The sequence below is a fragment of the Bos javanicus genome, chromosome 6 (genome assembly GCF_032452875.1).
Source record: "Bos javanicus breed banteng chromosome 6, ARS-OSU_banteng_1.0, whole genome shotgun sequence".
Classification (NCBI taxonomy): Eukaryota; Metazoa; Chordata; class Mammalia; order Artiodactyla; family Bovidae; genus Bos; species Bos javanicus.
The window spans coordinates 8,433,007-8,450,202 of record NC_083873.1 but is presented as its reverse complement, the minus strand read 5'-3'; the positions used below and the strand labels follow the sequence as shown (position 1 = coordinate 8,450,202).

The window sequence follows — 17,196 nt, the reverse complement described above, 5'->3', positions numbered from 1 at the left end:
CCCCATCCCTGGGATTCTCCAGGCAAGAATACTGGAGTGGGTTGCCATTTCCTTCTCCAATGCATGAAAGTGAAAAGTCAAAGTGAAGTCGCCCAGTCATGTCCGACTCTTAGCGACCCCATGGACTGAAGCCTACCAGGCTCCTCCATCCATGGTATTTTCCAGGCAAGAGTATTGGAGTGGGGTGCCATTGTCTTCTCCACCCTTTAGTCTTAAATTAGGTTAAATGGCATTGGTGTCAGTATGGACGACATGAATTGTGGCGATCCTGAGCAGCTCCAGTAGCCCCAGCCCACGATGGGAGCCTGGGCCTCAGGCCGAGCAGGAGTCCAGAGGCTCTGCAGCTGCACACTCAGCTCCCTTCCCCGTGCACCGAGGGGCTATGCCCACGCTCAGACTCTTTGGGGTTAAACCAGGAAACTGTAGGTGTCCTCCTCCCCGTCCACTCACTCTAGATACTCTTTCTCCATCAGAATGTCAATGCATTTCTCAATTTACTGGGTCCTGGGGCTTGCATCTTGAGGACAACTGAGTCAGTAGTTCTCCAAGTAACTGCTGGTGTTTTAGGACCTTCCTCATTGTCATAATTCTGACAATAGCCAGAATCAGTAGTTTGCAATCTTCCTGGATGTTTAGGCGTGTGGTTTCTTGTTTCTGCATTTTCAGTGGCATATTGAAGTTAACCCTTCATTTCTTCTTATTATAACAAATATTTAGTTTTATTAAGGTGTCTGGCTTCAATTCCACCTCATCCGCATTTGCATTTTCATCTTACAAGACCAATAACTTTGACTTCCATAAAACCTGTAGAAGTACTGATTCAGCTGTCCTCAAGATGCAAGCCCCAGGACCCAGTAAATTAAGAAATGCTTTGACATTCTGATCAAGATAGAGTATTTGGAGCGAGTGGACAGGGAGGAGAACACCTACAGTTTCCTGGCTTAACCCCAAAAAGTCTGAGGGTGGGCACAGCCCCTCAGAGCATAAAACCTGTAGGACTTGTGCCAAAATATCCATTTTGATCTGGGTGCTCCGGGTCAGCTGCTGATGGCATAAGCATCCTCTGTGTTGTACTGGAGCAGGATGGCCATCTGGACTGTAAATGCCAGCAAAGTGTATCTGTTTTTGAAGTAGTTTGTTACTAATTCTCCTTTTGACACTTGATATAACCATGTCAATTTTCTGCCACTGTGATGGCTGGAGTAAACGGCTGTGAATTGCTGGTAACTCCTTTCCAGCCCAAGACAGCAAGGCAAACATACAAGATTGCTGAAAGGGCCACAGTCTGGAACTCAGTACTTGAATACTGAAATCCAAGTCCAGCGGCTTGGAGTTCGTCTGGTCCTTTTTGAACTGCTCATTCAAATCTTTGCTTACACCAATGTCTTGAAACATTGAATGCTTATGCTGATGGCTTATGCCATCAGCAGCTGACCAGGAGCACCCAGATCAAAACGGACATTTTGGCACAAGTCCTACAGGTTTTACATACCGAGGAGCTGTGCCCACGCTGAAGTTTAGAGATATACTCAAACCCACAAGCTTGCTGTAGCTTAGAGATTGTGCTTGCCTCGTCATCATCACTCACACACTCTGACAGACAACCTCTTAGCCAGCAGAGACCTCTTCATGTAGAACTTCTGAAACACATCTTTGTCTTCAATTTATTTGAAGACCACCATCACTTGGTGGAATGGTTCTTTGAACTCTTTTAAAAGGGAGTCAGGAGCCGCGTTAGGCATTACTGACAAAATGGAGGCATGGCCCCAACTCCCTCTTTTTGTCCCACAGGCATGGACCTGGGATGAAGGAGTTAGGCTTTGTGATTCTGACTTGTTTTTCCCTTTCCTCGGCTGAGTTGACTGAAAAGAATATTAACGTGCTTATTGTTCTTGAGAGGAGCTTGAGAAGGCACAAAGTCTTCTGCAGCTGTGCTCAGAAAATAATTTGTAAAGTTAATCATTGACATTTGTTCAAGGACTTTTACAAAAGAGTGTTCCAGGGTAAGCACATAGGCTACAGCTTGAGGCCATGGGAGGGATTGCTATCTGAAGCCTATTTGTTAGAAAAGTGTTTATGGCAAAGGAGTTTGCTGAATTTAGGGCTTAGGAATAATTAAAATAGTTAGAAGCTAAAGATTTAAGGAATGTTGTAATGTTAGCATATTCTACTATAGCTTATAGAGATTAGGAACTTTAGAGATATTAATAGCTAGAAGCCCTTTTTAAGAAATAGCGAGCTTAGATATTAGGGACAAACAGGAGTTAGAAAGATAAGAAATAAACTGAGGAATGTGGTATGCAGCCCAGACATTAACAGGAGTTACTAGTTATTCACAAGGACATATGAGAAGTAGATAAGAGAATCACTGAGGCAGGAACTCCTTTTGAGGGGCAACAATGACTTTTGGAAACAAAAAATCTGGGTCAGGGGGAACTGATGTCAAACCTCTGATCTAATGCTTTTGTAAAAGTATAAAAGAGAATCTTCACTTGAAATAAATAGTCAGTCCAAGAAAACTGAGAGGCTGACTCAAACGAGTCCAGTCACCCCTTCAGGTTGAATCCCTGGCTGCTGGAGCTGGACTCCAGCAAGTCACAGTATCAAGTCAGCAACTAGGGGCGTTTACTAGATGACTGAGCCATTTTGGTAACCACGTTGTTTATGAAGCAACCTCAAGCCTTGTCCAGTGAGGCCAGAAAGCCAGCATCATTGTTGAATGCTGACATCACCAGGGCATTGTATTTTTTATGAACATCCAACACTGTCTGTATATACATTTTGGGGTCTTTTAACTCAGCTTTTCCACACTTCTCAATTGCTGCAAGACTCTGATTATGAATGTGTATCTCCAGGAGTTTTTTCAGTTCTCCCAGGTCATCCTGGATTCTAGATACAAGATTATATATGAGACCCAAATCTTCATTTTTGTTGGCATCCAGAAGGTTCATGAACTGTGTGGAAGATCTCCAGGTGTTTCTTGATGAGCACCTTCTGGCACTTCCTGGCAAGTTCATCCTCCGTGCTCTCATGAAGGTACATCTGGACCCTCTGCTGCTCCTCCAGCAAAGGGGGTAACCGGGTTCTGCTGCAAGAATTCAGTACTCTCTCTGGTAAATCTTTCTGTGTCAGCAAGAAACTGATATGCAAGGATTCTTTTTACACTGTTAGCATAGGACCCTTCACAAAGGCATCATCTTCATTCAGCCCCAGTTCCACGTAAGACCGTACAACTCCATTTGCCAGTCTTGTATTGAAGTCTTCACCATTTCTTTCTTTTTAAATGAGTTTTAAAACAGCATTTGTTACCTCTTTATTCAGTGGCCTGAAAAGACAGTCTCCCCAAGTCACCAATGCAAGAGAATTGATTTCATAGATTCCTTTCCACCCTTTGTCACATTTATGCTGAACCCAATGTCGATTGAGGTAGGCACAAATCCCATTCAGCACTTTGCTTGAAAATTTGTAGTCTTTCCATTGCTTAGTGTAGAACTTCAGTACACTCACATCCATAAAATCATCTCCATCCTTAAGAAGATTTGTCAAGTAATTCTTCAGGAATTCTTTAAGCCATTTGTACAATTCCAAGCCTGCAAACTGAGCTCCCCTGGAGTCTGCTCCTTTTTCAATTTAGGAGAGACACCAGCCCCTCGAGCCTGGTTGGACTGGTGAACACTCGTGTTCCGAACACTGGTGTGGTAGTTACACGTGTGAGTGTAGAGTTCTGTAGATCTGGACTTGGCCATGCTCCGTCTAGTGTACACTTGCTGGATGCCAGCTCTGAGGTCGTCCCAGATCTGATCGAGGCCAATGTGCTTCAGTCCATGGGGCTTCTGACTCCTGTTGAGTGACATGCCCAATAATATTCTGAAGTCGTCCAGTGCAACAATATTTAGTCAAGGTTCAGCTAATTCTCCATCAGATAGAAACATACAGTATCACTCCAAATTTATTCACAGCAGCTCAGAAAGGATGTCCTTTGAATGGTGAGAATGAAATCTCATTGCAGGCCAACTGGTTCCAGCTCCCGCTGGGGAGTAGTTGGAGGGGAATGGCCAGGAAACCTTCGCCACCATCTCCTCACCAGCCCATAGCACAGGAAGGGCCCTGGAAAACATTTTTTAATTCACCAGACCCCTTTAGATAACCATTGTAAGGAATAACAAAGTCTCCACAGTCTATCTTCTGAATCAAGCATGCCTTAGCTACTAACATTATTAAATTGCCAGTCTTTCAAAATATCCAATAAATTTTATAAATTTCACGTTGCCTTACATAGAAGGAAAATAATCACATAACCTGACAAGCTCTAGATAATCACTCAAGATGGCTGTGAAGAGACCTAATGAAAATAATGTTTCATTTAACCTTTTATGAATTGGTGAACAGTTGTAAGATTAACGAAATGACTTTTTCAAAGCATAGTAACTGAATCCATTCTTTAGGTCAGATTAGTATGATTTATTCATTAATCCTACTTTTTTAGTAACTATCAATATGACCGTGAGATTAATATCATTGTAATTTTTTTTTTTTTACTATTTAACCTCCATTTCCCCTAGAAATGTAATACCTACACTGCTACTTATTACTCTGTCTAATGGAACTGTAAGTGGGGAAGAAAAGCTGTTGTGTGTTGGCAGGCACCTGCAGGGATTATTAAGTCATAGAGCTCCACTTAAAGTAACATTTATTTAATTGTTTTCATTAAAATTAACATAGTGAAAAATGTTAATAAGTACTGTTAAAATTAATAAGTACTGTTAAAATTGTTTGTACTTTATATACTGCTTTGCACATTATATAGAGCACCAACTCACATATCACTGAATTTCCTAACGATGAAAAAAATAGCAAAATTTTTAAAGAGTTTAAAAATTTACTGTACCTCTTCCTAACACAGGAGTCAAGTAGTAAGTTCTCACCCTAGTAAAATATTGATTCTAACAGTCTACATTTTAAAATTAGAATTATTGAAAGGAGGAGAAAATAAATTATAAATCCACTACACACACACGCGCGCGCACGCGCGCACACACACACACACATAATAGCCAAAGAACAGGAAAAGAACACATAGCTTCTGTTTAAACATATTTTAAAAATTCAATTTTCATTTCTTTAAATATGCATGCTCACTTCTTCAACATAATTTTCTCTAAAAGTTGACATTTAGTAAGTTTCTATTATGTTCTGCTGCTGCTACTGCTAAGTCACTTCAGTCGTGTCCGACTCTGTGTCACCCCATAGATGGAAGCCCACTAGGCTCCTCTGTCCCTGGGATTCTCCAAGCAAGAATACTGGAGTGGGTTGCTATTTCCTTCTCCAATGCATGAAAGTGAAAAGTGAAAGTGAAGTCACTTAGTTGTGCCCGACTCTCAGCGATCCCATGTACTGCAGCCTACCAGGCTCCTCCGCCCATGGGATTTTCCAGGCAAGAGTACTGGAGTGGGTTGCCACTGCCTTCTCCAATTATGTTCTAGTCATTTTTATATTATTTATTTTTTTAGCAAGTATTATGATTTCCATTTTGTGGATGAGGTGCATTGGAGGAATTGTGTTATTTGTCCCGAAGCAAAAAGAATAGTTGAGATTCAGAAGAAGCCTAAGACCTAAGCCCACCTTGTTGTCACCTTGCAGAATCAAGTAGCTTAAACTGTGTTGTGTTCAGTTGCTCAGTCAGTTTGACTCTTCAGTAAGATTCCATGGACTGCAGCACACAAGGCTTTCCTGCCCTCAAAGTGTGTAGATGATCTACAGGGAGAAATTTTGTTCTCTAAGCCCAGAGTCCATAATTCAAAGTCCAAATTCAAAGATTTTCTCCCCTCCTTTACAAAACTAGCTGTGCTTCAAAACATGAGTAGCTAGATAAATGCTGGTAGATGTAAATAAATAGCAAGACCAATTCATTGTCCTTTGGAACATATGGTTTCTTTTTCACTTTGAATGTTAAAAATTATGACAATTTTCCATAATTATAAACACATCATATTCGTACATTGGCAATATACATCAACATGATATTAGTCACAAAGAAAAAATAATAAATTTAAAAGTTGGGAAACTGCCAAAGACCAAATTAACTAACATGGACATAAAGTATATTTTCATAATCAGTGTTTTAACGTTTGCTCTTTTTTAAAATTTCTACCATCTGCATAATTCTGGGTCAGGTTTTTTTTTTTTCTCTTTAGATTTTCTCTTCTCCTCCTTCTTTTCATATCTGGTCATTTTGGGGCTTACCAGACATTCTGAATTTTACCTTGATTCTTAACTAAAATATTTTTATTTTACCAAATTTTGGGGCTTAGTTCCAGAATATCGTTAAGTTTTTGATAATATTTTTACCATCTGAATCTTGCTTTTAAACTTTTCTAGGCTGGATTTGAACTATGTTTAGTCAGGATTATTTTTTCTTCCACTTTTGTGGCAACATCCTGCTTAATACTGTAGCCAACCGTCCCTCCAACCTCACCACAACCCCCGCACCCCACCACCCGCCCCTGATTATACAGCTTTCTACTTTGGTTGTTAAGCATATCTGTTGTTCCATATTCTCCTTAATTCCAGATATTCTTACCTTTAAGTTTTTGAAGAAGTCCTTTGCCTGGCACCAGGTATTGTCTTTACTTCATTCTCTGATTAGTAATCAACTGAATATTCTAGGAGGCCCTTCTGAATATATTTGAACTTCTTTCCTTGGGTAACTCTTTTCTGCAGTACTCTGTCATGCAAATTCTACCCACACTGGCTTCACAAGACATGGAGTTCTATCTCCTTAATTCAGGGAGCTACCAGGCTCCAATAATATATTTGTTTTAGACCTGTTGTCTTCCTTTAGTGTTAACTGTGGAATTCCATTGCTTAGTCTTGAAAATAATGATAGTGAAAAATAGTCTCAAAGAGAGAATATATTATTTCTCCTTTTGCAGCTAGAGAAGTGCAAACACAATTCAAATTCATAAATTTAGAGCTGATATCAAATTGAGAATATTCTCAAAATGCTAGTCTTATTTCTTCTCAAATATGGAGGCTGTATAAAAAATATACAATGCTGTTTTACTTTCTATTAGCGCAAAATTCTCCTTGGAAGTATTATTTGAACAAATCAATATTTTAAGATGCCTGGATTTCAGAGATCAACCTATGCCCTGTCATTAAACAGCTTATAGCTTCTAATTATCCAAATTCTATCATTATGGTTGTTGTTTGATGTAATGATATTTTACTCCTGAGTATTCCTGAGAAGGAAGTGTGTAGTGTACACTTACAGAATTTAAATTTGACACTTCTGGTTTCTTCCTTCAGAGTTGAATGAAAAGACAAGCCACAGACAGAGAAAATATTTGTTCTTTGTACATCATGTGTCTCATAATGAGCTTGTATCCAGAATATGGTCTTTAGAAAGAATTTTAGAAGTTCAGACTCTTAATGAGTATACAAATTTCATAAAAAATATGGTCCAAATTTTTTTTTTAATGGACAAAAGATTCGGACACTTTCCCAAAGATAGATGACCAAAAAACTCATGAAAATATATTCGACATCATCAGTCCCTGGGCAAATGCAACTTATAACCACCCAGCAATATTATTTGTAATATCCATCAACATATGGAATAAACACATAAATTGTAAGGTTTCCATGCTTTAGAGTCAGACACAACTTAGTGACTAAACAACAACAATAACATGCAGTAGAATACTGTGCTGAATTAAAAATAAATTAAAAAGTATTGATTCATGCTGCAACATAATGAATTTCAAAAAAAAGTATCTGAGTAAAAAAAAGTAAGAACGAAGTTAAAGATACATACTCTATAACTTTCATATAAAATTTGAAATCATGAACACTGATCCACTTTGACAAAGCAGATCAGTCGTTGCCTGGGGATTGGCTATAGAGGTAGGAGGGAGGCATTGCAAAGAAACAAAAGGAAATTTGGGGGGATAATAAATATGCTTGTTATCTTAATGGTTAAAGAAATTGAAATATTTATTCGAGCTTTGAAAACTGTGTATTTAAATATGTGCTCCAAGTAGCATTGTCTCATTAAACAAAGAAATGAAAACAAACAGAAAAGGACCCTTGTCCAGAAGAGAGATGAAGTAAAATCCTCCACCTCTCAGGAAGGCGAGGGGGTGTGCTTTCACTTTCACAACACTTGAGGATATTCCGGAACCAGGAAACTCCTTGTATGATTGATTGATTCAAGATTTTTTGCAAATATTAAAATGCTTTGATAGATGAGCTTAAGAAATTAATTTTGATAGCACATAAATAATGCAACTGGGTTTGAGTAAACTATCCATACAGCAGCTAATTTTTAGTATGAAGAAATACTAAACCATTGCAGTTAAAAAGTACCATTGAAAATAAGCTGCCCAAGTTCTTGTGTGGCTGCATTTGGATTCTGTAACTAACGCAGTGCTCTGAAGCACAAACAGCATTGCCCTAGTCTCCACTAGCTTGGAGAGATAAAAGGTGCATGAAACCTACGTTTTGTATCCAAAGAGAGGTCTAAAAGCATTTGAATGCAATGTCACACAATTTTCATGGTGTCTTTAAATTTAACAAATACCAGTGAAAGGCAACATCTGACTGTAAAAGGCCAGCTTCTCTTCACAGCCCGCTTTATTCTCATGAAGCAGCTTTCTCAAATTTTTGCTCCAGCAATCCTATTTTTTTTTCACTTCACTTTAATTTGCTTTTTTTCAGTGAAGAAAACTGCCTTTCTCTATCTGTGATAAATAATAAAGTCTTTTCAACCGGAGAGAATAAGATTGGCTGCACAGAATTCATTATTGTCTCAATAAGATACTTCTAGAGCCAGGGAAAATAACCCTCAAAGTATAATTGGTTAAACACTTTAGTCAATTATAATGTCACTATAGGATAATATGAAATATGTATACCAAACACAGGGAAATGGACTCTAATTGCTGACAATTTGTAGGGAATAATTTTTATCATTTCTCAAAATAATTGACAAGGCAGAGTCCAGAAATGATAAAAAAAAAGTCATTAATATACATTTTGTAACCCTTTGAGACGTAATAATTATTGTTTGGCAAACAGAGAATCATTCATACTGGTACTTGGTCAGTGCTCTCTTAGAATTTTTTCAGTAGTTTTCAAGAAGTATGAAATTATGTCTAAGAAGAAAATGAAAACAAAAAATCTTCCAATCTTCCTAATATAGAATACATTTTAAAAGTTTCCTTTAGTATCTAAACCTCTATGTTAATTATTTTCTGATGCTTCAGTTCAATTCAGTTTAGTCACTCAGTTGTGTCAGATTCTTTGCAACCCCATGGACTGCAGCATGTCAGACTTCCCTATCCATCACAAACCCCCAGAGCTTGCTCAAACTCATGTCCATTGAGTCAGTGGACATCCAACCATCTCATCCTCTGTCGTCCCCTTCTCCTCCTGTCTTCAATCTTTATCGGCATCAGGGTCTTCTTCCAATAAGTAAATTCTTCACATCAGGTGGCCAAAGTATTGGAGTTTCAGCTTCACCATCAGTGCTTCCAATGAATATTCAGGACTGATTTCCTTTAGGATGGACTGATTGGATCTCCTTGCAGTCCAAGGGACTCTCAAGAGTCTTTTCCAACACCACAGTTCAAAAGCATCAATTCTTCAGCATTCAGCTTTCTTTATAGTCTAGCTCTCACATCCATACATGACTACTAGGAAAACCATAGCTTTGACTAGTTGGACCTTTGTTGGCAAAGTAATGTCTCTGCTTTTTAATATACTGTTTAGAGTGGTCATAGCTTTTCTTCCAAAAAGCAAGTGTCTTTTAATTTCATGGCTGCAGTCACCATCTACAGTGATTTTGGAGCCCAAGAAAATAAAATCTGACACTGTTTCCACTATTTACCCATCTATTTGCCATGAAGTGATGGAACCAGATGCCATGATTTTAGTTTTTTGAATGTTGAGCTTTAAGCCAACTTTTTCACTGTCCTCTTTCACTTTCATCAAGATGCTCTTCAGTTCCTCTTTGCTTTCTGCCATAAGGATGGTGTCATCTGCATATCTCTAGTCTTTCCCATTCTATTGTTTTCCTCTATTTCTTTGCATGAATCACTGAAGAAAGCTTTCTTATCTCTCCTTGCTATTCTTTGGAACTCTGCATTCAGATGGGTATATCTTGCCTTTTCTCCTTTGCCTTGAGCTTCTCTTTTTTTCTGTTATTTGCATTCTGATGCTCACTTCCATGTTAAAAACTGTACTAGATAAAAATATAAATTTGAATGTCTTAAACAAAATAATTCACAATGTAAAAAATACATCAGCAATTACAATAAGTAAGTTTTCACACTTGTGACTTGACACAAAACATACCTTAAGTAATTCCCTCATTATGCCACACAGTAACTGTGTAGTATTAGACTTCCAAAATGCTAAGCTGTACTATCTTAACCTATGTATTATCTAAATTAGCCTCTCCTTTGTCTATCTGCCTTTTTATCAATATGTTCTCAACCCTCATGTCTGCATCTCTTTACCCAACCTTCTCTGAACTAAATATTTATAAAATAACTTCTTTCTGAAAACCTCAAACTGTATGATTAACAGGTATATTAATATTTTATTGCTGCTGTAAAAAATTACCACAAATTTACTGATTTCAACCACATAATAATATTGTATTTCTGTAGATTAGAATTCTATCACAGGCTTCTCCTGGGCTAAAATCAAGCTGTCAGTAGTGTTGAGTTCCCTTCTTGAGGTTTTCTGAGAAAATCCATTTCCTTGCCTTTTCTGGAAGCCACCTGCATTCCTTGGATTATATCCCACTTAACCATATTCAGAGTCAGCATCATTGAGTTGAGTCCTCACTCTGCCATCTTTCTCATTCTCTTTCTTGTACTTCTCTCTTCCACTCAAAAAACTATAATTACATAGGGCCTATCCAGATAACGCACACTAAGTTCTCTATTTTTAATGTCTGCTTATTTGAAACCTTCAGTTCAGTTCAGTTGCTCAGTCGTGTCCAACTCTTTGTGACCCCATGAATCACAGCACACCAGGCCTCCCTGTCCATCACCAACTCCCAGAGTTCACTTAATTCCCCACTAATATATACAGTAATGTAATCACAGTTTCCAAATCTGGATGTAAAAATCTTTGGGGAATTCATCAAAATGCTGCCACAATAAACCACCTAAAGATACACAAAATTCTCTCCATCTCTCCTAATAGGTCAGTTCTTCTCCCCATTTTTTTTCCATCTGAGTACTTACTACTTTCAGGCCAATTCATGCATTCATCCTAAGTCACTTCAGTTGTGTCTGACTCTGTGCAAATATGGATTGTAGCCTATCAGGTTCCTTTCTTCATGAAATTCTCCAGGCAAGAATACTGGTGCGGGTTCCCACACCTTCCTCCAGGGGATCTTCCATACCCAGGGATCGAATCTGTCTCTCATGTCTCCTGCATTGGCAATTCAGGTCAATACCTAAAAATAAATAGCCCCTTGTCTCCTCTCAGTTTCTTTACTCCTCAACCAACCAGCTGCAAGACTTGAGGCTCTAAAATCAACATAAATCCCAATATCTCCATTTCCACTGTGACTATACACATCCATGCCTGGATTATCTTCACTGGATGGTCATTGCAGCCACCAAACAGTCTGCAGTTTTTCACACAGCATCCAGGGTAATGTTTTAACCGTAATTCTATTTCCATTTTTTATCTGCTTTAAATTTTTTTTTGAAGTTTTGAAATTTTATTTTATTTTTATTTATTTATTTTTTAATTTTATTTTATTTTTAAACTTTACATAATTGTATTAGTTTTGCCAAATATCAAAATGAATCTGCCACAGGTATACATGTGTTCTCCATCCTGAACCCTCCTACCTCCCCATACCATCCCTCTGGGTCGTCCCAGTGCACTAGCCCCAAACATCCAGTATCGTGCATAGAAGGAAAAACATAAATACAGTATACTAACACATATATATGGAATTTAGAAAGATGGTAACAATAACCCGGTGTACGAGACAGCAAAAGAGACACTGATGCTTTAAATTTTTAAAAAGCTTTCTCTTGCACTTAGGAAAAACATTCAGACTCCATATTTTGCATACCATTAGCTCCCACTGGTTTGGTCTATACCTACCTCCTTCTTTCCTGCTATTTTCTAAACACAATTTTGCCTTCTTTCTGCTCTTCACTTTCATTAAATTCTGCCATGTAATTCTGATAGTAACTACCTGGAGTTAGTATAGATTTCTCAGGTTGACCTCTGAGTCTCCAGAAGACTCTCCTCTTCGAAGGAGGTGAAGCTGAAAGTTCTGAGGTTCATCAGCCACCTACACAACTAATGGGCTACAAATTTGATGATTCTCACTGTCCTTTCAGATTTGATAATTTTCTAGAATGACTCATGGAACTCAAGAAAGTGCTATAGTTATGAATGCAGTTTTATTGTAAAAGATACATATAACAATCAACCAAATGAAGAGACTCAAAGGGTGAGGATAGGAGGGTTCCAAACATGGAGCTTCCTTGTCCTCAAGATGTGTCACTTTCCTGGCACATCAACGTGTGTCACCCACCAGCAAGTACACTCTATCTGTGTGGTTCAGATTTTATTAGACTTTAATTACATAGGCTTGGCTGACTGACGGGCCAGTGACTGAACACAACCTCCTCTTCTTGCCCTCCCAGGAAACCTGATATTAGCCGGCCAAAGTCTCATGTTTCACTTCTCGGGATTCCCAGGACTTGGGGAAAATCTACAAATAGTTAATCTTACTATTTCCTTCTCTTGCTTTCTGTTCTCTACCTGCCTTCTACTGTCTATCCAATTTTTATATAGACTGCTTCAAAAAGAGATTTCCGTAAACTTGATTACAATACGTACGTGAAATAAGTCTGATAAATGAAAAATAAGTTAGATTATATATAAAGAAGGAAGCAAGAACAAATATCTAGTAAAGTTATCATTTTAATGTGACTACATAAACATTTCCATGTGCATTTCTTGGCAAGTGCAATAAAACAAATACACAAATACATAGAGTGCTCCATTAGTATCCATTCTTTTAAGGAGTTCTTGCCTGGAGAATCCCGGGGATGGAAGAGCCTGTTGGGCTGCCATCTATGAGGTCACATAGAGTCGGACACGGCTGAAGTGACTTAGCAGCAGCAGCAATAGTTCCTTGGAAGGACTGATTCTGAAGCTGAAACTCCAATACTTTGGCCACCTGATGCAAAGAGCTGACTTACTGGAAAAGACTCTCATGCTGAGAAAGATTGAAGGCAGGATAAAAAGGGGATGACAGAGGTTGAGATTGTTGGAGGGCATCACCAACTCAATGGGCATGAGTTTGAGCAAGCTCTGGCAGTTGGTGATGGACAGGGAAGCCTGGCATGCTGCAGTCCATGGGGTCAGAAAGAGTTAGACATGACTGAGTGACCGAACTGACATAATAGTTCCTAAGCAGAGTCAAAATATTTAATGAGTTGAATTATCCTAATTGAGAAATGAGAACACTGAGGTTTTTGTACCCACTTCAGTATATCCCTGGTTTGGCTCCACACAAGGGGCCTAGTTCACCAACACTTCTGGTCTGCTGTGTGGGTGGACCAAAGATGCAAATGTGCAGTGAAGTGAAAGGAGAGTGAAGGGTAGACATGGTGATGGACAGTGCCCGCCACAACCCAAGCACTGTGCTAAGAATGTCACTGCTTATAGTGTACTTAGGTAGTGTTCCTACCTGACATACAAGAGAACTGGAGCCCTTAGTGACTTTAAATAATCTTCTTCTGGTCACAAAGCTAGCAACTGACAAAATTAATTAGTTTCTGCATTAACTAGGTTATGAATAATTCATTGGAAAAATTTTCAGATAATGCTCTAGTGCTCACACTGGACCATATTTCACAACCTTTGGCCAAGTAAAAGTGATCATTTCATCAGTGGTTATCCATGCATAGTTTTTAACCCAAGCACTGACTTTTGTTAAAGATGTCTTTAACTATATTCTTTGTCAGTACTTCTTTCCTTAAATAGGGCTTTCCTGATAGCTCAGTTGGTAAAGAATCCACCTGCAGTGCAGGAGACCCTGGTTTGATTCCTGGGTTGGGAAGATCCCCAGATGAAGGGAAAGGGTACCCACTCCAGTATTCTGGCCTAGAGAATTCCATGGACTCTACAGTCCATGGAGTCGCAAGAGTCAGACACGACTGAGCAACTTTCACTTTCCTTTAATATGTCAATAAAAAGGCACTTTGTAGAATATTTTATTATTGCAACAAAATCCAGAAAATACCCTAAACTCAGATATTCTGGGAGTATCTGAAAATTATTCAACTAGGAAGCAAATGTTTCATACTGTAACTATTACTGTATCAGTATTCTAACACTTTTCATATTATCTGCAATGTTTTCCATGCATATTTCAATAATATTTGTTGGCAAAGAAATGCACTTTAGTTTGTAGGGTTTTTTTTATTTAATCAATTTAATATATTGAGAAGAGTATTTTTATAACAGTAAATGACTTTCCTCCTTAAATTTAAAAATCTTAAGAAAAAGATATTCACAAACTTTATGATTATATTTAGTAAAGTTTTCTAACATATTTAATTGAGCATGGCATAGACTGAAACTGCAAGAAAATTGCAAATGTTTCTCTTCATTTTCATTGTCCCAAGTGCTTGGTTTTAAATTTATTAGCAATTGTAATTGGTTGACCCTATCATCATTAGCTACTATTCCAAGTTACTGAGCTATTACTATTCTACTGTTTTTGTCTGGACTTCTTTTTGGAGAGTCATTTGCTCAACGGGAAGCCTACATTAAGTCACTCACAGCATTATTCACAAAGAGAGGAGTGGAGCCTCTGGCCAGTAGACTTTAAACCGTATTTCATCTTACTGGTATTTGCAATGTTAAGGACCAGTGCCTTATTTTTAGCCAATACAATGTAGACAAGGTGATGTGATGGGTGCAGTTAAGTGTGTGATTACATAAGAGTAGTGTCATCTTGATAGTCTCCTCTCTCTCTCTGTCTCTCTCCCTCACTACCTGTGATGAAGCAGTCCACTATGAATCCTAAACCCCAAGGAGCTGATTGATGTCAACACCTTGTGATCCAAGGAAGAATTTTCTGTCCTCCTCCAACATCCAGATGGACTCTATCTCCCACCAGTACGTTGCAGCTTGGTGAGACATGCACAGAACCCAGCTAAGCTGTGCCCAGACTTTTGAAACTCAAATAATAAATTTGTGTTTTAAGTTAGTAAGTTTGTGGTTGAAACATGCAGAAATAAATAATTAATATCACCTCTGTGCTTCCCTATCTGTAGTTTTCTGTTTTCGGAAACAGTAACTTCTAGGGTGATTGGGAAAATATCACACAACAAGTAGTAGAAGCCATAATAACACCCATTTCAAACCAAATCCCTCTTATTTCTTTGATCCCTCTCTTTAGTCCACAGAGGTTCCTATCCAGTGTACCTCACTCAGTTCAGTTCAGTTCAGTTCAGTCGCTCAGTCGTGTCCGACTCTTTGTGACCTCATGAATGGCAGCATCCCAGGCCTCCCTGTCCATCAACAACTTCTGGAGTTCACCCAAACTCATGTCCATCGAGTCGGTGATACCATGCAGCCATCTCATTCTCTGTCATTCCCTTTTCCTCCTGCCCCCAATCCCTCCCAGCATCAGGGTCTTTTCCAATGAGTCAACTCTTTGCATGAGGTGGCCAAAGTATTGGAGTTTCAGCTTTAGCATCAGTCCTTCCAAAGAACACCCAGGACTGATCTCCTTCAGAATGGACTGGTTGGATCTCCTTGCAGTCCAAGGGACTCTCAAGAGTCTTCTCCAACACCACAGTTCAAAAGCATCAATTTTTCAGTGCTCAGCTTTCTTCACAGTCCAACTCTCACATCCATACATGACCATCTATCCTTGACTAGATGGACCTTTGTTGGCAAAGTAATGTCTCTACTTTTTCATATGCTGTCAAGGTTGGTCATAATTTTCATTCCAAGGAGTAAGCGCCTTTTAATTTCATGGCTGCAGTCACCATCTGCAGTGATTTTGGAGCCCCCCAAAATAAAGTCTGACATTGTTTCCACTGTTTCCCCATCTATTTGCCATGAAGTCATGGGACCAGATGCCATGATCTTCGTTTTCTGAATGTTGAGCTTTAAGCCAACTTTTTCACTCTCCTCTTTCGCTTTCATCAAGACGCTTTTTAGTTCCTCTTCACTTTCTGCCATAAGGGTGGTGTCATCTGCATATCTGAGGTTATTGATATTTCTCCCGGCAATCTTGATTCCATTTTGTGTTTCTTCCAGCCCAGCATTTCTCATGATGTACACTGCATATAAGGTAAATAATGAGGGTGACAATATACAGCCTTGACATACTCCTTTTCCTATTTGGAACCAGTCTATTGTTCCATGTCCAGTTCTAACTGTTGCTTCCTGATCTGCATATAGGTTTCTCAAGAGGCAAGTCAGGTGGTCTGGTATTCCCATCTCTTTCAGAATTTTCCACAGTTTATTGTGATTCACACAGTCAAAGGCTTTGGCATAGTCAATAAAGCAAAAAACTCCTTACTGCCAAATTCAGACTTAAATTGAACAAAGTAGGGAAAACCACTAGACCATTCAGGTATGACCTAAATCAAATCCCTTGTGATTATACAGTGGAAGTGAGAAATAGATTTAAGGGACTAGATCTGATAGATAGAGTGCCTGATGAACTATGGATGGAAGTTCGTGATATTGTACAGGAAATAGGGATCAACACCATCCCCATGGAAAAGAAATGCAAAAAAGCAAAATGGCTGTCTGGGGAGACCTTACAAATAGCTGTGAAAAGAAGAGAAGCAAAAAGCAAAGGTGAAAAGGAAAGGTATAAGCATCTGAATGCAGAGTTCCAAAGAATAACAAGGAGAGATAAGAAAGCCTTCCTCAGCGATCAATGCAGAGAAATAGAGGAAAACAACAGAATGGGAAAGACTAGAGATCTCTTCAAGAATATTAGAGATACCAACAGAACATTTCATGCAAAGATGGGTTCGATAAAGGACAGAAATGGTATGGACCTAACAGAAGCAGAAGATATTAAAAAGAGGTGGCAAGAATACACAGAAGAACTGTACAAAAAAAGATCTTCACAACCAAAATAATCACGATGGTGTGATCACTCACCTAGAG

At 38.7% G+C, this 17,196-nt stretch overlaps 1 pseudogene; it reads right to left on the bottom strand.

Annotated features, from left to right (window-relative positions):
• Window positions 1–269: 269 nt before the first annotated feature.
• On the bottom strand, window positions 270–3,854 carry LOC133250054 (cullin-1-like; annotated as a pseudogene).
• Window positions 3,855–17,196: the final 13,342 nt, after the last annotated feature.